The sequence below is a fragment of the Hemicordylus capensis genome, chromosome 5 (assembly GCF_027244095.1).
Source record: "Hemicordylus capensis ecotype Gifberg chromosome 5, rHemCap1.1.pri, whole genome shotgun sequence".
NCBI lineage: Eukaryota > Metazoa > Chordata > Lepidosauria > Squamata > Cordylidae > Hemicordylus > Hemicordylus capensis.
This window is the reverse complement of record NC_069661.1, coordinates 193,714,277-193,741,039: the sequence shown is the minus strand read 5'-3', so window position 1 is coordinate 193,741,039 and position 26,763 is coordinate 193,714,277. Positions and strand designations below refer to the sequence as shown.

General features: G+C 40.7%; 1 protein-coding gene and 1 non-coding gene across 11 annotated transcripts in view; both read right to left on the bottom strand.

The window, feature by feature from the left end:
• The window catches only part of NAV3 (neuron navigator 3), an 840,967-nt gene that overhangs the window by 688,552 nt on the left and 125,652 nt on the right, over positions 1–26,763 (bottom strand). The window lies entirely within an intron of this gene.
• LOC128328583 (U6 spliceosomal RNA) lies at positions 7,394–7,497 on the bottom strand. Its single transcript, XR_008309313.1, has one exon. It is a non-coding gene; the product is annotated as a U6 spliceosomal RNA (small nuclear RNA).

Genomic DNA, 26,763 nt, shown 5'->3' with positions numbered 1-26,763 from the left:
CTCTCCTGTGTTTATTTAATTATTACTGATTATGCCAATGAGTATGTATGATGGTTCTGTAGTTTTGAATGTAGGATTATATTGTGTTTTCATACATGTACTTTGCACTGGTCTATGACTATAATATAAATCATTCATTCAGTACTCTGCTGTGTTTCAAATTCAGTCTTGCAACTGGAATCTGGCCTGATCACAACTGGGGCCTGTGCGTGGCAGTATATTTTCATTTTTTTAAAATCTGATTTTTTTATCTTGTGGGTTTGGCACATTAACCTTGGTCAATACATATCAAATCTTTTGGAAGAAGACCCTTATGGATTTGCTATCATTTTATTTCTTATATCCTTGGGCTATTATAAGCTGTCATTAAGCAGTATATCTGTGACACTGAGCTACAAAGGGATCTGAACTCTGTTCCATTATATAAGACTACCAGGTAGACTCCTCAGAGATGTGTCCCAGTCACTTCCCTTCAGAATCTTACAGTTTTTAAATAATGGAGAGCATTAACATTAGCACATCATAATGCCTGGCCTTAAGCTTTACTATAGGGGAAATATTGCAATGTTCCTTATATTAACAGAATCTGCCCTTGTGACTCCAGTGCTATTGAATCAGTGTACTTGTATATTGCTCTTATATTAATAATTTTATTTTTCCTATTATTGCCAAATTCCCAGGCAGATCCTATGAGTTTAGTTCTTTGCTTTTATCAGATCACGATCAATTAATTACTGGAAAATTAGCAAAGTTTATTTCGGCCGCCATTTGTATTAGTCAGAAGATACTTGAATCATGTACAATTTGAGTTATGTCTGTATGTATGGCTTTTTCTATCTATTTCTGCTGAACCATAGACCATAATAAATTTCTGACTGACTACTACTAAAATGGACCGATATAAAAGTAAGACGCTGTACAACATCATGACTTCTTAACAGCTCTTATCCTCTGGTATAGAAACTTTGAGACAGCTTTCCAGTGACCTGCCTACATTATCTCCAGTTCTAAAGCATAAAAGCAGAGAAGAATAAGGAGCACTGAAGGCAGACTGGACCTTCCTGGCTGCGTCAGAGCAAATGCTCTCACATGCCTTCATCTGCCCTGAATGATGGCAAGGGCATTCAACGGAGGAGGAAGAGCGTCTCAAACAAAAATGGATAGGGGTCTTAATAATATAACTTTACTTGATTAAGCTGAATAGCTGGTTTTTTTAAAAAAAGGTTAGTTCCCTTACGGCGGGACACCTATGGTGAATTGTGAATTGTTTATCACGTGAACAAAGGGGAAAGATGCAGAAACCCATACATAAACCTTCCGGACTTTAAAGGAGCATGAAGCAATATATCCTTGTATGTTGCCACAAGGTTGCTTCTTGCCAGCGAGCTGTTTATTTTGCCCAAATTCAACTGCTCTTTTTTTCTCCTGCTTTCTCTGCCAAACACCTTTCAAGCCCCAGCCAGGCTGGTAGCGGTAACCAGCAAATTCCAGGAGATTGATAGCTACTCCAAAGGCCATTAAGCAAGCAAGCTATACAAAAGCTAGAAAGATGGTCATCTCTTTACTTGACAGAACACAATTACATTCGTATAGCTTTAGTCAAAGAATACTTGTTCATGCTTGAGTTTACTCCTAATTAATTTACTGCTGAGTGTAATAAGGGCACTCCTGAGTCAATCAGGATAAAGAAAGAGGGAAATAGAATAAGAAAGGAAGAAGGCAACTGACCCAAAACATTTACTATTTTAACCAGTAATTGCCATTTCCCCCTTAGTACCTGAATCATTTTTTAAAAATCAGCTCTGCTTAAATATAGCAATTTTGCATTAAAAAACAATCCTTTGGGCATCAACCATTTAGTTTAAAATATATGCAGAAATATAAAACTGAGAACTATTCATGATCACCAATACTAGTTTTGATGCAAGTCTCATGCTTTAAAGTCCTATTGTTCTTGCCATTTAAAAAAACAGATACCACTGCAGCTTCTACACCCAGGACTCTGCCCAAAATGAGGTACAAAATACATCTAAAATCAACTGAGGTGTCATAGGTTCAAAATTATCTGTTCAGAAATCAATCTGTTCAAAATTAATGGCACCAGGTCACTTTCTCACACATCTGCATGATGACCCATTACATATATAATCCTAATGAAAGCCATGCAAATGAGGCTAAAATCCAGCATATCAGGCAAGTTTTAATCATGGCAATTCCATGATACTTGGTATGGGAAAGGAGTGATTTAGCCAGCACTACACACAGCCATCTTTGGACTTTCCAAACTCAATCAACCAGTTTCACATGTCCAGCATGTATGTATAGGCAGGGGTGAAGACAGAGAGAAAGCTTGAGAAGCAACTTCTCACTTTTTTTAAAAAAAGGGGGGAAGAAATACACTCGGGGGGTGGTATATGGATTATTAGATTTGGTGGGATAGTTCAGTAAAATGAGAGTGGAACTCAAATGCTCAAGAGCGATCTGCACCCTTGGTTATGGGGGATTTGGGGTAGGATAGCAGAAGGAGCTTGGCCCTCTTAACTTTTGTGATGACTTCTTTTTACAAGGTTCAGTGGACTTGTGGATTTTATTAAGGACCACCATGCCTTTCATCATCATTTGAGCACCGATTAACAGTTATTTATAGGAATAATTCCCTAGTAGGAAACCATGTCATAATCAAGTGATTGCGCTGGCTGGCCACACATACTCTTGGCACACACTTTGTGGTGACCCTTTAGCATTCTTGAGTAAGTCTGGCACTCCATACTCTACATATTTATGTATACTGGACACCTAAAAAATTAATATGTGAATGAGGCAATCATGTGTTTGTTTGCACATGTGTACCATCTTGGGCCTTTATTGCCAATGGGAGGCCTAGCAGACCTTCTCAGTCATGTGCCCCAGACTGTGGAATGCCTTGCAGGGAAGATCCACTCTCTTCCTTCCCTCCCAGCCTTTTGTAGATAACTCTCTTTTTTATTCAAGCTTTTGGATAGTAGGTAGGATGGTCTTTTTGATGTATTCATATGCGGCTCAGTTTGAACATTATTAGCTTTGGTCATGGGGTGCATTGGTTCTCACTGCTGTAATCTGCAATTGTTTTCATCGATTTTACATGCTCTTTGTTTATCTTGCATTTATATATGTTCTACTCCTATATCATGTTGAAATGAACTGCATGACAGACAATATATTTTATTGTCTATAATATGCAATATATATTACCATACACACCAATGTATATGGGACACCAACGGATATCAGGAAGCTGTGGTTATGGCTGCAGCTTCCTGTTGTGTATACACTCTTTGGCAGAGTTCTGCTTAGTGTGTGAAATTAGGGAGGTCAGATTTAATGCTGGAGCCATAGATAGCACTATCACTCAACAATAAGACTCTTTCATCTTTTTTCCCCCAGCATCAAAAGATGCAACTTTTTGCTCTTTATAAACAGGCAGCAGTTCTTATGGATATTTTTATTTTCCCTGTTCTTTACTAATTTTAGAACATTATAAATATTTGGTTTGAATCACAATTCATCAATATTATTTTTACTTTAATCACTGCTTCCTTCAGCCAAGGCACTGTAGAAGAGGAAGAACAGAAAAGCGTTCATTTCTAGTATAGGTGGATTACCTCTACACTTTCAAAAGAACACAGCAATTTCATTAATCCCTTAAAACTAATCCCAGACACATATTCTGACATTTGTCTAGTACAATCCCCAGGCCATAATTTCTATCTTAATTCAGACATTAATGCTATTACCCAATAAAACACACCAAAAGGTTTGACATTTCAAACTACCATATTGGGCTTTAGGTTGGTTTTTTAAAAGTTTGGTTTTTAATTTTTATAAACAAGGACAACTGAAGTCTAGTAATTCACCTTATTTATCCTAAGCAATGACCATTTCTTAAGAGCAAAGAGGAAGGAAGAAGGAAGCAGGTTTCCAACTACCAGACAGGAGGGGGAACAACTTAAGAAATAGCAGAGAGGGAGGGGGGAATCAGTAGAGAGGAAGAAATAGAATTGGGCATGAAACAGATACTGTTAAGATTGGAAAGCAAAAGGCATCAGGGAATAGCATCTAAAACCTTAGAAAGTAAATTGGAAGGTCACACAAAGGACATTTCATCTGTACACGCAAACCTAAGAAGCATAGCAAAGAAGAACAACGGAACGGAAATATTAGGGCACATCATTTTGAGGTTATCGGAAACCTGGTGAGATAAAGTGAAAAACCTAAAAGTGGTAACTACAAAGTCTTATACCTATTGTAAAGAGATGGTAAAGAAAATAAAGTGTTTGATTTAAAGATCCTATGTAGAATTACTCTCATTAAACCAACCACCCAAGGAGCTGCTCAGCACTTAATATTGCTTAATTCCAAATTGTAACAATCACAGCCTGAAATTATTCTATAAACATCCCAAATACAGTCTGCTTTTTAACACGATACTGCTTTAAAGTTACATAGTGCAAAATAAAACAATAATTATATTTTTTAAATTGTGGTCGTTTCCCAGTCCCCGAGTCAGGGCTGTCCTTACAGAGCCCTGGTGGGGTGTGGTACCCGGGACAAATCAGCCAGTGTGGGGCCCCCTTCCAGTTAATTATATTGGGATTTAAAAGAGTGGGGCCCGGGGTGGTTGCCCTGTTGGCCATGCCATAAGGACAGCCTGCCCTGGGTAAAAGGGCTGACAGCTCAAAATGGCAGATTGGTCAGTCTATCTGGAATGGGTCTATGGTTCTCCAAAGGCTCAAAAGGAGAAAGCATGAATAAAGAGAAGCTTAATCAGAATCTATTAAGAATGAACTGACAGAGCCAAGTGGAGAGGAGCAATCAAAATAAGTTGCAAATAAAGTTCCACAGCGGACATATGGAACAAGGATGAAGGAATGCAGCAAGACAGGAGTCTAACAGAACTTCACAGTGTGGCACCAGTGCAGGAGGGAAGCAGCATTTTTTTATGCCTTCCCTTTCCCCAGAAAGTCCTCTGTACCACCCAAAAATATGTCCCCAATGACTGCTCAACCCTCAGGGGCATATTTTAGAGTATTGCTGAGAGCTTCCTGGGGAATGGGAGGTCATTAAAAATTGCCACGTTTTTGCTGCACTGCTGCAGTTAGTTGGGAAGTTCTCTTACTATACTGGTGCAGCCATGCTCAGTATGTCAGTCTATGAGATTAGTTCAAAAAAAGATGCTTCCAGATGAAGTGTTTACTCCACAATAGTCACCTCTGTTCACTTGCTGGGGGGGGGGCATGTGTACATGATATTGGCAACATACCACTGTCATCCTGTTTCCCCATGCTGCTCCTATTGTTTTTCAAACGTCAGAAAATCATATTTTAGTTTGAAAGGATGAAAAAATAGTCCATTCTTCTAATTGTAGATGTGTTAGCACTGCTGATCTGTCTTTTTTAGAGGTATGCTTTTAATGAGTGCAATGACACTTTGAGCAATTGAGCTCTATCACCATGCCTCTTCACTTCCATATCTGGGCACATGTTCACCACTAGATTTCCAGTAACCAAACACCAATTTTAGCAGTGTATTTATTTTTAAATTGACAATCAATTAGAACTCTGACACTTATCGAAGTTTTTTTTCAAGTTACATATTTGCACAATACAGGGTAATTGTGCTAATAAATGTAGAAAAAAGACAATGAACTGGTGGGGTTAGGGAAATAAACAATTAACAGTTATTTCGAGCTGTAGGAAAACATTTCAGGAAAAGATTAATAAAGAGTTGTTTCAACAATTGCTTCAGTATTTGGAGAACTGTGAGCCACTTTAAATAGACAACAGCTCTTCACTGACTAACAAGTTGAAATTCTATTATTTTAAGCACACTTTCCAAGCATGCCTGTGGTGGAGGAGGGAAGGGGAGAGGGCAAGTAATGCAGTGACGCATCTGCCAATGTGGATGAAATGCTGCTCCCCGTGGCATTATGCAGTTGGGCGGGGGTGGGTTTGTACCCCTGGCCCTTGAACCAGACACAGGGACTGCCATTTTGATTCCCACATCACATGGTGCAAGCCAGCCAATGAGAGCTTGGGAGTGGCTACATAAGCAGCCCTCGCTCTCAGTTGCTTCTGAATGAGCAACGTGGTGTGAGCTCTGGGCTGCTTACTTCTAATTAAAGCAACTAAAAAAGCAGCAGTAGCAGAATCGGTTATCAGGCTATTGGTGGGGCTCATGGATGGAGCCCTTCCAATCCTCAAATTTATTTATTATTTATTTATTTATTCATTCATTCAGTTTCTAGACTGGCCTTCCAGAAATGGCTCAGGGAGGTTTACATTAAAAAAACAAAACAATTAAAATCAATTGACAGTTAAAAACAGCCTATAAAACACCATAAAACAATCAAGTTAAAAATTCAGAACTGTTTAAAACCCTGAAAAACCAGGTTACAAGTTAAAAACAATTACAACAATCTAAAAACCCTGGAAGCCCAGGCCAAGCAGATAGGTCTTGAGGGCTGTCCTGAAGGCCAATAATGATTTCAAATTACAGATTTCTGCAGGGAGTGCATTCCACAGCTCAGGGGCAGCTACAGAGAAGACCTGCCTCTGAGTTGCCACCAGACATACAGGTGGTAAATGGAGACGGACCTCCTCAGATGACCTTAATGTGCTGTGGGGATCATGCAGAAGAAGGCGCTCTCTAATGGTGAATTGCAGCGGCAGAAGGGCTCCAGTGGGTGACTCAGTGGTTCCTCTTCCTTGCAGTTTGGTTTCTTTTTGTTCTTACTTGCTTTATCTTTAACTGTTTTGCTGTAACGCAGCTTCATTCTTCTTGCTTCTTTGTTTATTGTTATTCTTGGTTTAAAGTTCGCCTTTTATAAGTGAAGCTGCTCTTCCATCTCTAAGGGCATCTTGCCCCCCTTTCGGTTTGCTGTTTTATTTTCTTACAGTTGTTTTGTCCTTGTTGTTGCTTGTTGTACTTTGTTCTACTGCGTTTCTCAGTTGTTATTTCTCTCCCTCAGTTTGATTCTCCTCTTTATGAAGCTGGGTATTGTGCTTATTTTGCTTGTCTTTCTTAGTTATTAATTGGTTCCTTTGTGAACTTTTGTATTTGAGTTGGTTATCATGGTTGACACTATATTACTGAGTTGGTGGAAGAGTTGTTGAATGCTAGTTGGTACGAGGAGGGTGCTACGAAACCTCACATGGTTTTGTGATGATGAGTCGCTAGTTATAAATATACAAAAGACCAAAAAGATGGTATTTGCCAAGAGACCAATAGAACATGAATGGCAAATTTATGTTCTATTGCAGGGTTGAGCAGGTTAAGACCTATAAGTACCTGGGTCTAGCTTTTCATGCAAAAAGTTCATGGGGCCCACAATGTGAATACGCGGCAGCAAGTGTGTGGAGGAGTGGAACACTTCATGAATTTGCGTGTCATCCTTGTGCATGGGCCATGCTAGTCTTCGCTGTGTCATTCCAATTTTAGTATATGTGCTGATTCAGGAGCCGGGGGTTCTCTTGGCAGAGGAGAAATCTGAAGGCTCGGCTACATGCCTGACCTTCTTGGGCACTAAAATTGATACCGTCACTCAATGTTGCTGCTTACCAGCTGATAAGGTCTCAATATTGGGCTAGCTCCTGGGTAGGCTACTAGAACCCAAAAATTACATTACAGGAGATACAGAGTGTTATCGGTCATCTGAATTTCGCATGCCAGGTTATAGCACCTGGGACTTTTTGAGGCATCTATGCAATTCCCCTATACTAAGGGGATTCATGCCCCTCATCATGGCATCTGTTACCCGTGAGATTCGGGATGATGCCAGACTCTGGACCAAATTTCTTTCGGATTTTAATGGCATTTCCCTTTGGTGTTCTAAATTTTTACTGGAAGCCAAGCAGCAAGTGCATTCTGATGCAGCTGGTGGACTGGGTTTTGGTTTATTTTTTAGGAATAAATGGTGTTCAGCCAGGTGGCCAACTAATTGGGTTACATCTGGGGTTACTTGTGACCTGACCTTTTTGAAACTTTTTCCTGTTGTAGTGGCTGTACATGTGTGGGTCTGCAAGTTCACCAATCATACTATTCAATCTGGGTGTGACAATTTGTCCACGGTTCATGTAATAAATTCTGGGACTTCTCGCAATCCTTGGGCCATGCGGCTTGTACAGCATTTTACTTTACAGTGCTTGCAGCATAATATTTTGTTTATTGCTTGCCATGTACTGGGTTTGGACAATAACATTGTGGATGCCTTGTCTCGGATTCAGGAGAAGCATTTTTGGCCCCTTACACTGACAGCCAAAGAAGCTTCTGAGGACTTTCCAGTAAAATTGTGGAATCTTGGGAGGCAGAAATTGAACAGGCTATCTGCCTTTCTTTGGTTCCTAACACCAGGAAACGTTATGCTGTGGCAGTACGTGAGTTTGGAATTCATCCAGTTTTGAGAACATTTGGCCTATTCCAGTGGGTTACGCTTTTGCGGAGTTTGGTGCCTAGGTCTATAGGTGCCTGGTTGGCAGCTCTCACCTTCCAGGCTAAGAAGAACAGGTTCTCAGACTCCATCTCTGACTTTCAGGTGCATTGTGCTCTTGAGGGTTGGGCAAGGGCATCTCCTGCTCACCCTGATTCTCGGGTGCCAATTTCCCCTTCTATATTAGATAAGATATTGAGGCTAATCACACTATTGTTGAAAATCGGGCTAGCCCGATCGACTGCGAGCCCGGTGGTTCTTATGCGGGTCACCCACTTAAGTAGCCCGGTACTTAAACCGGGTTTGCAGAGCGAACGCTCCACAAACCCAGTTTAAGCAATCATGAGTTGCCGCGACATGGTTCCGCACCGCAGCAACTCATGAGGAGACCCCTGGAGGGAACGCGAAAAGTTGCCTCCCGGCTCTGGGGGTCTCTCCAGAACTCACGCAGGGCATGCTGGAGCTTCCAGGGGGCAATCGACCCCCACTCCCCCCAGTACCCGCCGGCTCTGTAACGGAGCCGGCAGTTGTGTGGGTGGCTGCTTCGGCGGCCCAGAGCAGACTGTCTGCTCATGTGTGGGGAAAGCAGGCTAAGCCCGCTCTCCTCGCTCACCTTTCCTAGGCGGGTCTCTGTGATGGTGAGACTCGCCTCATTATATATTAAGTCCATATGTTTTTCAAATTTTTAAGTTTTTTTGTTTCAGGCAGCTATTCTTGTGGCATTTTGGGGTGCATTTTGGGTTAGTGAACTTGTTGCAACTTCTAAGCATGATACTGCACGGCTCAGGCCCTGTAATACCAACATGTGTGTATAACTCATAAGGGTGTTGAGCTGGTGATTCATCAGGCTAAGACTGATCAGAAAGGAAGGGGGACCACTGCCCGCCTTTCCCTTAGTGATACTGACTCTTTGTGTCCTGTGTCCGCGATGGCAGCCTACTTGCAGGCCCACGGGTATGGTCAGGGCCCCCTTTTTTGTCATGCCGATTCTTCTGAGCTTACCCGTTACCAGTTGTGGGCAGTGGTTCGTATTGCGTTGTGCAAGGTGGGTCTGAATCCAGCGGAGTTCAGTACCTCTCTTTTTGTATAGGTGCACCATCTTCTACAGCAGCAGTTGGCATGTCAGAAGGTCAAATTAGTACTCTTGGGCACTGGCACTCATCTGAATGTCATTGGTATATTCATCCTTTATGCCATTAGTGAATACCATTATTATTATGAGGTACTAACCTGTTGTTTTTTTCAGGGGTGCAGATGCCATCCCCAGTTTGGATTCTTATTCTTGGCCACAGTTTCGTGTTTTGGGCCAGTCGTCAGACACATCAAACCAACAAAAGCACCTAGTTATGCCTAGCTGGCATGGCCAAAGTGGAATGGCTTGGGTGTTGTGGGATGACCTGGAGCTTCTTCATGCCCATTTTGGATGAGTATATTGCCAAACATGGTGTCCTTCACTTACTGGTGACGCATTTGGGTGGTAAAGATATTGTGCTGTTATGTGGGAGTGCTTTAATTTGCAGGCAATAGCTGATTTCCAAAGTTTGGTGGCCTGTTTTCTGGATATTGTGCTGGCTTGGTCCTGCATGATTCCCTGGTTGTGGTGGCGTGGCCAGGGCACGATTCAATATTTTAATCAGGCTCGGTGAAAGGTTAATCGGGAGGTTGGCCAGGCTGTCCTGACCATGGGTGGGTATGTTATTACACATCCCAAAATACGGATCCGGGATGAGACTCTGTATCGGAGCAATGGGGTCCATTTGTCTGATCAAGGCATTGATTTATTTTTTCAGGCTGTGCAGTGAGGCATATGTGGATTTTGGCTGAGTAGGGTAAGTGGGGCTAAACTGAGGTTTGCCCTGCTTTTGTGGCCGGTAAGTGCAGGTCAATGTAAGTTGATTATTCAGTGTCTGACTAGAGGACCATTCAAGGCGAGCGGGCAAACTGAGGAACAGCCCTTGCAGGTTTTGCGGCCCTTAGGCTGGGATCCACCGCTACTCAGAAGGTAGTGGTGGTACCCACCACTCAGAAGGTAATGTGGAAGGTAGTGGCTGGTACCCACCAAGTTTTGTGACCACTCAGAGTTTTGGCCTGGGTGGGTAGGACTGGCTGGCCTCCCCTCAGTGGGGTTTATGATGTCTGGCTCTCGTGGCTATTATGATATCTGGATTTTTCCAGGCTGAATTAACACCCAGTCTTTTGCCCAGTTCTGGGCAGTCCTCCTGATGAGGCTGACCCTCAGTGGGGTACCCACACTCTTAATTGTTATGCCTCATTGAAGGTTATGTAATATTAACTAATAAAGTGGTCCCAATAACACGTGTCTTGTCTTTATTGGGCCTGGGTGTACAATATGGCAGGATACACACATGAAAAAAGTGCTATTGCCACAGAAATATGAAAAGCCAGTGGCAATTCCAGATGTTGTGTAAAGTAGAAGAGCAACCACTGGGCAAGAGGCAAGAACCTCTTGCCTAGTCATTTTGAAGGCTGCAGTCTTTTCTACAGAAAAAAAAAGAAACTGCCATAAAATGAAACATAAGAGATTTCTAGCCCTAAATAAAGGGAATATATCAACAAGGTCTATATAGCTTTCATCCAGTGGCAACTTCTAAGATGTACTTTCAGAACCAGAGTTTCCAAATCACTTCCATTTTATTCCATACTAGTAATACTTCTGGAGTACTCTGTCCAGTTCTGAGTGCTGATTTTAATAAAGATGTAGACAAATTGGAATGGCTTTGGAAGATGGTCAGGGGTCTGGATTTAAGTAACTTAAATTACTTTCCTAATTGTGGCTGATATGTGAAATTTCTTTACAGTAAGAGCAATTAGACAATGGAACCAAATACCTAGTGGGTAATTGGAGAACTCTCTGTTGCTGGAGGTCTTCAAACAGAAGCTGGACAGCCATCTTTTGGGGATGCTCTAGCTCTGGAACAAGCAGGGGGTTGAAAGAGATGGCCTATAAGATCTGCTCCTATTCATGCCCTTTTCAAACAACTAGTCTAGATAAAATGAACCCCTTTTGAATGAAAAGCGGGGGCACAGTGGTCCATAACCCCTTATCCCTGTGCATTCATTTTAAGGCTGAAATAAAGCCCTCGCATGTACAACTGTCTGTGCACTGGGGGCTTATCACAGGATTGGAAACCTTACTTTTTCAAAGTTTCTGATTATGTAGAGTCAGTATTGTGAGCACCAAGTTGTACATAAGGGGCTCTATTCAGCCTTTAAAATGGATGCATCAGGTGGGGGCTGTCTGGGACAATGACATGCACAACCTCATCCTCTGCATGAATTCATTCAAAGCTAGAGTTGTCAGAGAATAATTATTTCTGGGACACAAGAGCTTGTTTCAGATATGCAGTAATGCACTCTCTTCATCAGTATTCAGAGTAAGTGATTATTTCTGGTTGTTCATACATTCATTACTTCATCTTTATTCCTCCATCATGCCTCTGTTCATTTACCCATTTTTACGTTTGACTTAAGAGTGATGTTAGAATGTTATACATCCAGAGTAGCTTGATACATCAATTGTTATGGATCAACACTGAAGTTTCACAGTCCTTTCAGAGAACGTCTGACCTTCTCATAGACAAGTCAGAAGTAGTCACAAGTCAGAATTAGTGAGGGTGCTGGCACACTGTAGTTTACCTATTGACATAGGCCATGCATATCAAAATGTATGCAATGCATACAAAAACAAGAAACACCTTCTATGTTCTACCCATTATATGTCAACAGCCAACACTGAGAGGGAGTTGTCCAATACTTGGCCTCTCTTTAGAATTCTTTTAGAATTAAAGTTCAAATATGGTAGATATTACATTTATTGCAACATATTAGAACTGACCATCACACATTGATGAGAAACCAGTATACACCACATGCAGCAATTGCATAAACCAAGCCAGTTGCCCTCTTCAGTACAGATGTCACAAACTGATACTCATGTTTAAGTACACTGCTCTCTTCTCCATATACTGCATACCCCATATCTACGTTAATCTAATAAATAAGTTGGATAGGCACTCATGTGTCATGAAGGAGAGATCACCTCCCCTGTAACATTTAACAACAAATATTTATATACTGCTTTTCAAAAAAAAAAAAAGTTTCCAAGGGGGTTAGATTGAGAAATAATAAAACAAATAGATAAATAAATAAGTAAGTGAGTAAGTAAATAAGTAAGTAAATAAATAAGATGGATCCCTGTCCCCGAAGGGCTTACAATCTAAAAAGAAATACAAGAGTACTGGAGGTACTGTGCTAGGGATGGATAGGGCCAGTTACTCTCCCCCTGCTAAATAAAGAGAATCACCACATTAAAAAGGTGCCTCTTTGCCAGAGGAGAGAAGTTGTCAGACTGTTTTCACCAGCCCAAAATCTACAACAATGGTAATTTGGCATATTTCCTTCAAGACTTTTTTTCAGTTTTCCATATGCCTTTCAGAAGACAAACTAATCACTTTTCCTCCTCACAATACAAAGTCATGCCTCTCTATTCCTTTGTAGTTTTCTCATTACTGCACTCTCCCCTATTTAGGCCTAACATGAAAAGTGATCTGTGCCTACATGAATTATGTTGCTGTCTACCTTGATTCCTAAACTAATATATTTCTGAAGAGTTTATGTTTGCAAGAAATGAAACTTCAATGACTTGATTTGCAACTGAAATATGTTATGAACTTAATGGTTTCAAAATAACAAGATATATGAAGCAAGTCACACCACACAGGTCTGCTCAAGCAGAGGTGTTATTTCAGTGCATTATTTACTGATCAAAGCAAGATGGTGAGTTACTCCATGCTGCTTCTGGAGATAACAACATTCCCATTACAATACTGGTAAAAGCTTATGTTCTTTGCCCAGGTGCACCATCACACACCTCCAGTATGGAGAGGAATACACTCTCTGTACCCCACATGTGATAAAGCTTAATGGGGTGTGTATGCAATGGCAGATATCTTCCTGATAGTCATGCTCTTTGACCTGGAAGCACTCTAAACCCAAATTAATGGAGGGTTCCATGTGCAGTGATGAGTAGTCAGTAAGCATAGAGGCTGACATCCAGACTCATAACAAGTCAGGGTTGTTGCAAGGAAAAACATGACCATGTACCCTGCTCTGGGCTCCTTGGAGGAAGAGTGGGCTATAAATGTGAAAAATAATTAAATAATAATAAGTCCCATTAATTTTAAGAAAGTAATTACGGCTGAATGTCAACCGGAGAGACTAGTTTTAGTTGATGCAGAAATGAGAAATTTTTCTTTCAGTCCATAGAAAACATTCTGAGCACCAACATCAGTCTATAGATTAAGAACTTACACCAATGTCCCCCTAGATCTATGTTAAATAATAATAGACCACAAATCTAACTCAGCAGTCTTATGTTCTTGCTAAGGGTCAACTTGTAGAATACATAGTGATACAACTACACCACAAACAATTATCAGTTTCATACTAGTTTAGCTTGACAGTTTAAAAAATAATAATAGAAAAACACTAGTGTATATTCCCAGGAGAAGGATAACTATAATAGTGTCTAGATACATTGTAGCTACTACAACTGAGACACTGTCCTTATTTTAAAAACATCCATGGAAATGCATCAATGGTCCATGTCACAGATAATGTGGCTAAGATTTGAGACTTAAAATAATTTGGGTGATTCCTTTAATAAAGCAATACCATAAAGATTACCAATCAGCATTTGAGTAGTCACAAGATATATATGAAGAACTCACATTTCTCTTACATACATGCTATTTCCTTACAGATATCACTGCAAGCATACATGCACCCACAAACCATCTGCCTGTTCTCAGAGCAGTTAACTCCTACATAATATCATTAGCCAGAAACAGCTTTCATCCCCATGAGTTTTCCGTCACTAAGTTCTACATGAATGCCCCAAGAGTTATCAGCCCGACATGTCTCTGAAAACTCTTACCTTTTTGAAGCATTGGCACGTTCTGCTCATTAGCCTCTCAAGGGAGTGGCCCTCTTCAATGGCATGGACTTATTCCCTTACTTACCATCAGAAGACTGATGTTCCCTACTGTACACACACGTCATGCATACTCAACATGTCCCCATCACTGATCAAAAGTTCACGAGATCAAGGAGTGCTGCTCTTATGGTAGCATGCATAATCTGCCCCCTTTGCTAAGCAGGGTCTACCCTGGTAGTTTGCATTTGAATGGGAGATTACATGTGAGCACTGTAAAATATTCCCCTTAGGGGATAGAGGCATCTCCAAGATAGGGCAGAGAAAGACTCCTGTCTGTAATCTTGGAGAAGCCACTGCCAGTCTGCGTAGACAATAAGGAGCTAGATGGACCAGTGGTCTGACCCGGTATAAGGCAGCTTCCTATGTTCTTAAGTTTCCCTCAGAAATGAAAAGGGAAACACCAAATTTAACTGTCCTTCCTAACATTAAGAGGAAATGAAATTGACCTCAAGTTAAAGAAATAGGTCTATAAATACTGGTCCTTTCCACACAAGGGCCCTTTAGCATTCTGAGGCACTGCTCTTCTTACAATGTGTCTCCTCATAGCACTTTATATATTATTATACTGTATATATTAGAGCTATATATGATCAGGGTCTGAGATTTGAGAAAAGAATGTTAATGTCCCTTAGAGATCAGTTGTAGAGGTTTCCTTATGTAAGTTAATAGTTAGAAGATGGTCTTGGGTACAGAGATCCCTCTGGAATGTTTGGAATAGGAAAAGCCATCAGAATTTGAGGATGGTGACATCCTACTCCTCCAGCTACTATTGGGCCAAAAGCAACAACATGAAGTTCAGCAGAGACAACTATAAAGTCCTGCTTTGAAGAATGAAAATCAAACTCATACATACAGGGGGGAGGGGGTTGGTCTGGCAGCAGCATATGTGAAAAGCACGTAAGTGTCTCGGTGGATAACAAGCTGAACATGAGCAAACAGTATGATGGACCTGCTAAAAAAGTTAACAGACTCTTAAGCTGCATTAACTAGTCAAAGTGTCCAGATTAGGAGAAGGTATTCTTCCACGTGTTTCTGTGCTGATCAGACCTCACTTGGACTACTATATCCAGTTCTAGCACTGCATTTTAAGAAGGACATTGATAAACCGAATTGGTTTCAGAAGAGGGCAGCAAATATGCTGAGAGAGCTGAAAACCATTCTGGAAATCTGTTCCCCAAGTTCCATGTGGGAGGGACCTGGGTATGTTTAGTCTGGAGAAGAGAAGTGGGGGACACCACTAAGGGGAGATATGACAATTGCCTTCAACTATCTGAAGGGCAGTCATAGAAGGAGAAGTGGACTTGTTCTCTAATGCTCCTGAGGGCAGGGCTAGAACCCATGGGTTGAAATGGCAAAGGAACATATTTAGACTAGACAGTAGGAAGAATTTCCTAGTAGCAAGAGTTGTTTGACCGCTTATGCAGCGGTGGGCTCTCCTTTACTGGTAGCTTTCAAACAGAAGCTGAGCAATCATCTGTCAGAGATACTATTCATTCATTCGATTTCTATAACACCCTTCCAAAAATGGCTCAGGGCAGTTTACACAGAGACATAATAAATAAATAAGATAGATCCCTGTCCACAAAGGGCTCACAATCTAAAAACTGTATTATATGATTATATAATGCTAATACTATAGCAGTGCCCTGCACTGAGCAGGGGATTGGATGAGAAGACTAGCTGTAAAAGCTCAGTTGGATTGAGCAGATAAGTAAGATTTGGGAATGTTGAGTAGAGAAGTGAGATTTCTTTACCACCAGCACCACAAAATAGCCCCTCAAATGAGCTCTAAGTCATATTCATTCAGATTCACCAGGATGTTTTCTCCACCTGAATGCAAGCTATTATCCCTGCTGCAGGGCTGCCTCACTTTCCACACTTTCTCATTAAGCCACACAAAGGATGGATTTGGCAGAGTGGGAAGGATGCCCAAGTACTATTATGGCAACCACACAAGACAACTCCTTATTCCAGTAGTCAACTGAAATTTTGACATGACATCTGGCCAGATCCTCTAAAGCAAGGATTTCTGACATTTTTTTAAACAAGTGTATCCCTTCCATTACAAAGTTTCAGCTCGGGTACCCCATAGAGATGTTTTAACACATATGTGTGTTATACATATTTATGTGGCTGCAGCATGTGGAGGCAGGAAGGCTCTGAGTGCCTGCAGGGAGCCCTTCAAGTACCCCCTGATGGGAATCTCTGAACTAAATAATCCTCCATCCATGAGCCTCCAGAGTTCAACTATCTTAACTTGAGCATCCCTGCAGAGACCAGTAGTCACAATGAATCTAATCTTAACCAGATAGTAATCCATTTAGGACAGTTTGATTATGAGCAGACTACCCCTGCTAACTGAGCAAAAAGACACCTTTTTAAGTGATGATTCTCTTATATTTAGCAGTAGGGGAGCAACTGGCCCTATTCAACTCCAGCACAGCATCCATCCAGTGGCTGTTGCTGGTGTCTGCCTTCAGTTTCTTCTTCGATTGTGAGCCCTTTGGGGTCAGGGGACCATCAGATTATTTTTCTATGTAAACTGCTTTGAGAACTTTGGATGAAGAGCGGTATATAAATATTCATAATAGTAGTAGTAGATTCTTATCCCCAGGTCACCAGTCACTTGCTCAGAAAAGTGGGCTTAATCATGGTTTTGATCTGCAACTTGTTTGAGACTAGATGCTTTGGGATAGGTCCATGGTTGTTATTATTATTATTGATTTGATTTCTATACCACCCTTCCAAAAATGGCTCAGGGCAGTTTACACAGAGAAATAAAAAAGAAAGAAAGAAAGAAAGAAAGAAAGAAAGAAAGAAAGAAAGAAAGAAAGAAAGATGGATCCCTGTCCCCAAAGGGCTCACAATCTAAAAACAAAAACAAAAACCCTAAGACAGACACCAGCAACAGTCACTGGAGGTACTGTGCTGGGGGTGGATAGGGCCTGTTACTCTCCCCCTGCTAAATAAAGATAATAACCACATTAAAAAGGTGCCTCTTTGCTAAGTTAGCAGGGGTTATCATGGAAGCCATTCATTCTTCAATTGCATCCCACTAAGAAGACCTTGGTGTGGAAATTGAAATCCCCTAGAACAATAAGCCCCCCAAATTTTAACACCATATCTGAGGCTATCTCTATCACCTGAGCGTGGTAGGGGGCATGGTAGGGGGATGGGATATATGAACAAAATCCCCAACTTTTGTTTGATTTTGCAAGATACTCTTTATTTTTACATTTATATTCTACTCTTCCTCTGAGGAGCCAAGAGCAGTAAACCTGGTCCTGTTTATCCTCACAACCACCATGTGAAGTAGGTTGGACTGAGAGAAAAGTGACTGGCCCAGAGTCACCCTATGAGTTTCATGGCTGAACGGGGATTTGAACTCAGGTCTCCCTGATCCTATTCCAGCACTCTAGGCATTATATCACACTGGCTCTCCCTATGGGCCACAGCAAACTGCCCCCTCCCCAGTCTTCCCAATGTTGTGCCTGAAATGGCTTTAAACCAAAAGAATTCTATGTAGGTCTCTGTAATACATAACCAACCTGCGATGTGAGGGAGGCTATTAAGAACACTAGAGATTAAACACACTCACTCCAACAGCACACCAACCAATAAACAAAACCAGCTCTAAACCTGGCAAACTCAAATGGTATTTCCAAAATATACAACTTTAGTAAAATGCTCCATTAGTCCATAATAAATCTTGGTCTCAACTCAGGTGCTTGGTTGCACTGCCTACCTTCCCAGTATTAGAAACAAGGTCTACACTGTGAGCCCCAAATAGGCTATTCAAGACACAGAATCATGTGCCAGACTGTCTAATAAAAACTTACTCTAGTCCATTTCATAGCAAAGGCACCATCACAGTACTGAGCAAGCAGGGGCTTATCTAGGGTGGGGCAGGCAGGGCATGTGCCCCGGGTGCCACTTGAAGGGGGGGCGCCATTTTTTTAAATGAAAAAATTAAAAAAATGGCCACCAAAAACAAAATGTCCACCACGCATGCTCAAAAGGCCTCTGCAAGGCCCTAGGCCATGCCAGGCCTCACAGAGGCCATTTGAGCGTGCACGGTGGCCATTTTGTTTTTGGTGGCCATTTTTTAAAAAAAATATTTTTTTAAATGGCCACCGCACATGCTCAAATGGTCCCTGCAAGGCCCTAGGCCTTGCCAGGCCTCACAGATGTCATTTGAGCATGCATGGCAGCCTCTAAAAAGGCCACCATGCCGATCTTTGCAGGCCCAAACAGGCCCGAAAATCAGCCCAGACGGGCTGCGGCAGTGAATTAAGAGGCCGGCAAGGAGAGGGGGGACCTTTGCAGGCCCTTCCTCCCTACACAGCCTTTAGGAAGCCCCCCCAAAGGGGCTACAGGTTTAAAAAATTGTTTTAATTTAATATAATATAAGTCATTGTACACATATTCATGTTGGCATTATGTACAGAGAATCAGGGCTTGTGAATACTGAGCTGAAGCTTATGAGCGAGGATTGTATTCATTTGCTCTTACTTTGCTTCTTGTGATAAGTGAATTTAATGCGATATCTTAATAATATGGCTATTAATGGTGAGTTTGTCTTTGAATCAGTGTGAAATCCTTAGTATTAAGGCCACTGGGAGGTTCTTGCTCTCTTTCTCTCATTTTAACTGTCTTTCTGAAATACTAGAATATATTCCAAGCAGTGACACAGTTTATTAATAATAATAATTATTATTATTATTATTTTATTTATTTATTTATTTATTTATTTATTTTCTATACTGCCCTTCCAAAAATGGCTCAGGGCGGTTTACAGAGAAAAAATAAATAAATAAGATGGATCCCTGTCTCCAAAGGGCTCACAAACTTTTTTTTAAAAAAGGCATAAGATAGACACCAACAACAGTCACTGGAGGTACTGTGCTGGAGGTGGACAGGGCCAGTTACTCTCCCCCTGCTAAATAAAGAGATTCACCACATTAAAAGGTGCCTCTTTGCCAAGTTAGCAGGAAATTTATGCTGCATATCCTTTAATTGTTTTCAGAGTATCTGGGAAAAGCCAAATTCTCCATTTATCTTTGAAACATATGTAACCGTGATTCTACAATGCATAGTAGAGAATTAGATAGGCACTTCTGTTTCATTTTCTGCTAAATAGTTTTTGAAATATTAAAAGATTAACGAGCTTGACTTGTATTTTTGAGCTGATATTATGGTAAAGTTATCTGAAAGATGGGTGTCAGATATTTGGACAGGGGGTGCAATTTCAGTGCTTGCCCTAGGCACTATTTTCCCTAGATACGCCTCTGTGAGCAGGACTATCTCAAGCACTCCAGTACAAAATTGGTCCAGGTCATAAACAGCATTCCCTCTAACAGGGATCCCCAGATGTTGTTGACTACAACTCCCAGAATCCCCAGTTGCAACGGCTTTTGCTAGGAGATTATGGGAGTTGTGGTCAACAACATCTGGGAATCCCTGTTAGAGGGAACATCGGTCCTAAATATAAATAGATGAAATGTATATACAGTGGACCCTCGACTTACGAACTACTCGACATCCGATGTTTTCGACTTACGAACAACAAAAATGGCCGCACGCTTACAAATTTTTTGAGCTACAAACTGAAACCGTTGGCGGTTTAGATGCGGTTTCCTCGACTTACGAATTTTTAGATGCGGCTTACTCAACTTACGAATTTTTTTAAACCTCCGTGGGTGCGCTTTTCGACTTACGAAATTTTCGACCTCCGAACGTGCATTTGGAACGAATTAACTTCGTAAGTCGATGGACCACTGTAAGGGATTTAGATGCAGCATTTGCCATAAGTACACCAGCAAACAAAGGCTTTTCATACTACAACCTAGTGAATTTTTTAATACCTGGAATTCTAGAAAAAGAATAAATCTTGTGAAGTTCCATTAAAAGCACTGCATCCAAGCCCAGCAATTTATGCCACTTTGCAGATTTTGCTGACAAAGATGCAATCTTCCCATTTTAAATGATTTCCCCAAGGTCATCATGCCAAGCCATATTGTCTTATGAAATGGTGGAAGGAAGCCAGGATTAGCCCTCATGATTCAAGAGGGAATTAACACCCACTGCATCAAATGTGCAGTGTCAACAAGTAAATCACTGTGAACACTTGATGAGCTGAAAATTGTACCGAGGCTTCTGCAGAGCTTGCAACACGGTAGGCTTGATGGTTACCATAGTAATCATGTGACAGCTTCTGATTTATTACCTTGTACTGCATGATTGTAAAGGTTCTCAGGCTACCTTCTGTGGCGTTTCGAGATTCGAAAGCAATACTATGATAAATGTTGGCCATCTGAAAGACGTGCTCGGTGGAATGCAACATTCGAGAGTGGTGCTTTAAATGCAAATTGGGTGCTTTTTTGCCCTTCTGAGAACATTAAAAACACATGAAGAAGATGCGCTCCGACCTCTGACATCATGATTCGTTGCTGCACACATTGTAATTTTCTGTGGGACTAGCTCCTGAATATTTAAGTAGGTCAAAAAAAATTTTTTTTAAGGTAATAAATCCCACTAAAGACAGCATGAGCAATGCATTGATTACAAAAGTGACTGTGCTTTTGAGCAATAACCAGCATTCAATCACATGGTGCAACATATTTTTTAGCTTTTGAAAGAACCCTTAGGCAGACAATAACCTACATTATTTCAATACATCCAAGTGAAAACTTTAATCAACTACTTTATTTGTATTCATTTTAAATATTACTGGGGAAGAAGTTAAAAATAAGATTTTAAAAACTGGTTCTTAACAAAGCATAAGCATGCTGTTAGCAGTCTCTTACCATTGTACATCCTAACATTGTTAAATTGAACTCCGCGCACAACTGCAGCCATCCTTTTAAGGAAATATTACTTAGTAAACATCTTGAAATATTCCATTTTAAATTTATTGAATGGTTTCTGCCCACAGTTCTTTTGATTTGCACAGCAATAAGAGGCTGAAAGAAAACAAGCTTTTGTGCTTATCAAGCACAGGCGTTCCTTGCACTAATTTGTGTATTAGCAAGTCCCAAGTGGGCACCTTATTATTGATTCTGCCATCTACATTCTACAGTCTGACAGGAAGGAAATTGTGTATAGGTTTAATAAAATGATCTCCTCAAGCACTGTTGTTAAAGCATTGGTTATCTACCTGTATATTTCAAATGTTTTTCATAAGCAGGGAAGGGGAATCCAAGTTGTCACAATACATTTTAAACTGAATACTTTTGTCACCCATTTTATACAATGCTTATTTTCATCAGTTACTTCAAAAGATCAGCTTTGTTTTAAATGGCCCAACACTGAAGGAGGCCTTATAGCTGGTAGTCAATTAACACAGTATAACTATTTACATTTAGAAAAAGCGCTACAAATAACACCTACAAATTACAGCCACAGCAGTGTTCATTAACCTGATAAATGTTAACTATCCGAATTTGAGGTTCTCACATTGGCATCATTATTTAAAAGGCAACAGCTACAACCCTTTTATTGTAGCAAAACCAATTCCAGGACAAATTCTGTTCGAAACAATGAGCACAAATGTCTGTTAAGGGCTAGTTAAGAAAGAAGTATTTGGGGGGTGGAGGGAGATTATGATTTCATCAAAATTAATAAAGGAAAGTTAGACACAGCTTCCAGCAGCAGACAGTTACACATCGGTAAGCATTCCATCCTATTTAATTGAATCTGTCTTGACTGTTCTACACTGCTGGGAGTTCATGGGTATGTCCCATGAGACCATCCTATTGGCTTTAAATCACACATGGAAGCAAACTTAAGAGACAGTAATGGTGCTCTAAAGTCAGAGGAATGAAGCTGCATCCCTGAAATTGCTTGATTAAGAGAAGGGATTCTCAGAAGTATACTGGCATTTTTTTCACACTCCTCCTTTGTGGGACTGTAACTTTATGGAACACAAAAAATGGACACAAACAGGAATGACCATGATGTACTCCAAGCTCTTTATAAGCACTGTGCTTTCTATAACAAGCAATTTCTTCTCCTTCAGTCTACATCAGGGGTGGGCAAACCTGTTCCCCTCAGCTGTTGTTGAACTACAAGTCCCATCATCCCCAGCCACCATTGAGCTGTAGATCAGAAATAGTTAAAAACAGAATGTTAAAAAGAGAAGGCACCGGTTTGCCCACCCCGGCCTGCAACAACTAACCATGATGAGCAGGGCAGCTAGTGGTAGGAGGAGTCAGAGGTAATAATAGGCAGATCCATGGCTGAGAACTCAGAAACAAATACAAACTCCCCTTTATCACAATTACAGCACAAACGTATGCATGTGTATTTCATGTATATACTTTCCAATTCAGAGAGCTCAAGGAGGTTCACAACTTTTATATAAAGCAGGGTGGATTTGATTTAAATCAAACTGATTTAAATCACGATTTAAATCACTAGCAGGGTGGATAAAAATCAAAAAAATCCGATTTAAATCAAAAAAATCCAATTTAAATAAAAAAAATTGGATTTCTTTGATTTAAATTGGATTTTTTTATTATTTTTATCCACCCTGCTAGTGATTTAAATCGTGATTTAAATCAGTTTGATTTAAATCAAATCCACCCTGATATAAAGACTTACAAACTGAGTGGAGAGGGTTATTACTTTAGCAATTCACACTTGCAGTAAGGGCTGGTTATTGTTATACAAATATACCCTCCAACACAAAGGTGGTTTGTTTGTTTTTTTAAAGAATGCTAGTTATTTCAACTGATCATTACAATTTACATAATTAAATTGTGGATAATGACCCTCATTATCCATGGTTTTGTGGATAGGTCTTAGAGACGCATTTTGTTTATCCACGGCAGGAAATATTGGCAATTTTTGCCTATCCACAGTTCCTGAGTGGCCAGAAATGACTTCTGATGTCATTTCTGGCTGCCATTTTGAAGCACAGAGCCATTTTGTGACTCATTTTTGTTTAAAAAACAACAACAATCTTTAAACAAAAATAAGATCATTTGGGGAGATTCCAGGAGAACAAGGTACTATGATTTTATACAATTATTTCGGCTCCCTTGCTGCTTTTTTGACATTTTAAAATAGAGTAAGGAACCTAACCCCTGGATTCCCATAAGGGTAAGGTTTCTTTATTCACAGTCTCCATTTTCACACTAATTGGCAGGAATGGAACCCCCATGAATTAAGGGGGCCTCCTGTACCTTATTCATTGATTGTACAAGATTGCTGAAATGGTTTTCCCTATGAAAACCTGCAGTGGAGCTATGCACAGCCTCCACCCTGCTCTCGAACACAAAACAAGTTGTATGATGGACTTAGCCAGAAAGCCAGAACCAAATGTCTTCCCTGCTTTATAAAATCAATGGGAATCATTCAGTTTCTAAAAGCTTAGGGAATGTTGAAGGATAAACTGGAATTTTAAATTCCTGCATCAATTGTGCCTGGCAATTTATTGCAGGTAGCAAGAGTAATCGGCAGAATCCTATTTGCCTTATGCATGCATGTTAGTAAGTATCCCTGCTCCCAGTGAGGGATTTGAGTCAATAAAGCTGTCTTGAAGATGCATTTCTGAAATCCTTATTTATGTAAATACCACTGCGGGGGGGACGGGACACAGATACACTCAAAATGCGGAGGCCTTCACATTTTCAAAGTTCACTCAAGGATGTGGCTCTTAAATCACAAGCAGAATTAAAGATCTGAAATGAAAGAAATGTATATATGTATATACACACACATACACACACACAGGAGGTGGGAGGCAAATAGGGGCCTATGATGTCTTTTTGCCCATGATTCTGACAGCTCTTGGATGTTATCTGAACTTTACTGCGTTCAGTGTAACGTCAAGATGCTTTTATTCATGTAAGTGGATCTATTGTAAGCGGATGAAAAAATGCAGTCATTCCACATGTATTCGCTTTTGCCTCTATAGAAAAGAATTATCAAGATCAGCAAAATAGCTGGTCTTGAGGTATCATATTGCTGACTAGTCAAAATATCTACGTTAACCTAATATATATGTCAGCAGGGTGATCCACTGGGGACAGCAAATGGGAAAGCAATGCAAATAAATAAGAAACCCCTGGTGTGAACCTAATTTCTTACCAGATAGGTTAAGTTTCAGTTCATTCTTCACCCATTACCGTGTTCAGTAACACTCCACTGCCAGCAAAACAGCATCAAGACAGGCAGGCATTATACTCTTTTATAAATGCCACATCTATTAAAATATATTGTGTCTCCGTCCTCCCATAAAATTATTCCTTCTGACCAAAGAAAAAGGTAATCAGGATTCTTTCCCAAACAAGCAAAGTAAGCTTTTCCTCAAACATCATAAAAGAGAAGTAAGGGGCAGAAAATGTTTTCTAAATAAACCTGACAAATTTTATTTCTCAAGAAATTTTATTTCTCAATAAATAAAAATGTATTTAATATTAATATGTCTCAGTGCAATTTATTTAATTGTGAAAGAACAATAGATAACTCCCCCAGTGGAAGATGGGGTTACTGCTTCCCTTCCCCATTTTCCTCCCGAAAAGGATATACATTGTTACCACAATTGCTCACACGTACACTACCCACATGTACACTACCCATCTTAGACTAACCGGGGATAATTTAGCTCGAAACTGAATTTTCAAGTGTGCATAACAAAACAGACCACAGTTTGGACACAGCCAATTGTGTCAAGGTTGCCCTAGAGGAGCAACAGACTCCAAGATGAGTCTTCTGAAACAAAGAAATAAAGCAGAGGAACACTGCAAACAATAGTATCTGACAAGCTTGATACTGCCACAGTTGCACAGGGAATGAAGGTAGCTCCCAGGAATTAGATAAGGAGGAGGGGGTGAAGGTTCTATAGTAGTTACCCTAATCTGAATGTAAGAGGAGCCCTTTTAAAAACAGGGGTTAAACAGAAGTTATACCTATATTTACTCAAAAGGAAGAATACTCTGGATTTAAGATAACCCCCTGATTTATAATATTGAAGAACTTGGCGGGGGGACCTAGTCTTGGATTCAAGTAAATACACTAATAGCCAGAGGAGGAGAGAGGTGGGAGAAGGAAAAGGAATAGAGAAGAGAGAGAGAATTGAGAGTAAGTACTAAATTCATGTCCAATAACTGCTGCTTCTTATGAAATGCCAAAAGGCATGCCTTTTCAACCAGGGGAACATTCGGAGTCCTCACAAAGGTTCTGCCAAAGTGGAGAGCAAGGAGAAGCAGTGAGGTACCAACATGACACCAAGGTTTGTGATACTTCATGTGTCCACAGATAGATGAACAAAGAGAGCTCACAAGGGGTTCCAAGTTAGCCTGCGGCAAGCCCACATAGAGAATGTCCAGCCTCAGAGGTTCTAGAATTTCACTCAGTGGTCTAGGGGGATGGTCCTATGGCAGGCCCACAGAGTCACTCTAAGATGTTAGGTTCCAGGAGTGTCTAGGGCAGTCCAATGGATGTCTTCCCACAATATCCCATGCAAGGAACACTCAATGATAGTGTGTTCAGCTCAGTAGTGATTCTGAATCCCATAGTCATAAGAACATAAGAACAGCCCTGCTGGATCAGGCACAAAGCCTATCTAGTCCAACATCCTGTTTCACACAGTGGCCAGAGAGCCCACAGGCAAGATGTATATGCATGCCCTCTCTCCGGCTGTTGCTCCTCTGCAACTGGTATTGAGAGGCATTGTGCCTTTGAGGCTGGAGGTGGCCCACAGCCACCAAACTAGTAGCCATTGATAAACTTGTCCTCCATGAATTTGTCTAAGCCCCTTTTAAAGCCATCCAAGCTGGTGGTCATCACAACATCCAATGGCAAAGAATTCCATAGATTAATTATACGCTGTGTGAAAAAGTACTTCCTCTTGTTGGTCCTAAATTTCCCAAGCTTCAGTTTCATGGGAACGACCCCTGGTTCTAGGGTTGTGAGAGACGGGGACAAATTTATCTCTGTCCACCCTCTCCATGCCATGCATAATTTTATACACCATGATCATGTCCCTCCACAGTCGCCTCTTTTCCAAGCTAAAGAGCCCCACATGCTGTAGCCTAGCCTCATAAGGAAGCTGCTCCAGGCCCTTGATCATCTTGGTTGCCTTCTTTTGAACCTTTTCCATTTCTACAATATCCTTCTTAAGATACAGTGACCAAAGCTGTACGCAGTACTCCAGATCTGGCTGCACCATAGATTTGTATAAGGACATTATAATATTAGCATTTTTATTTTCAGTCCCCTTCCTAATGATCCCTAGCATGGAATTTGTCTTTTTAACAGCTGCCATGCACTGAGTCAA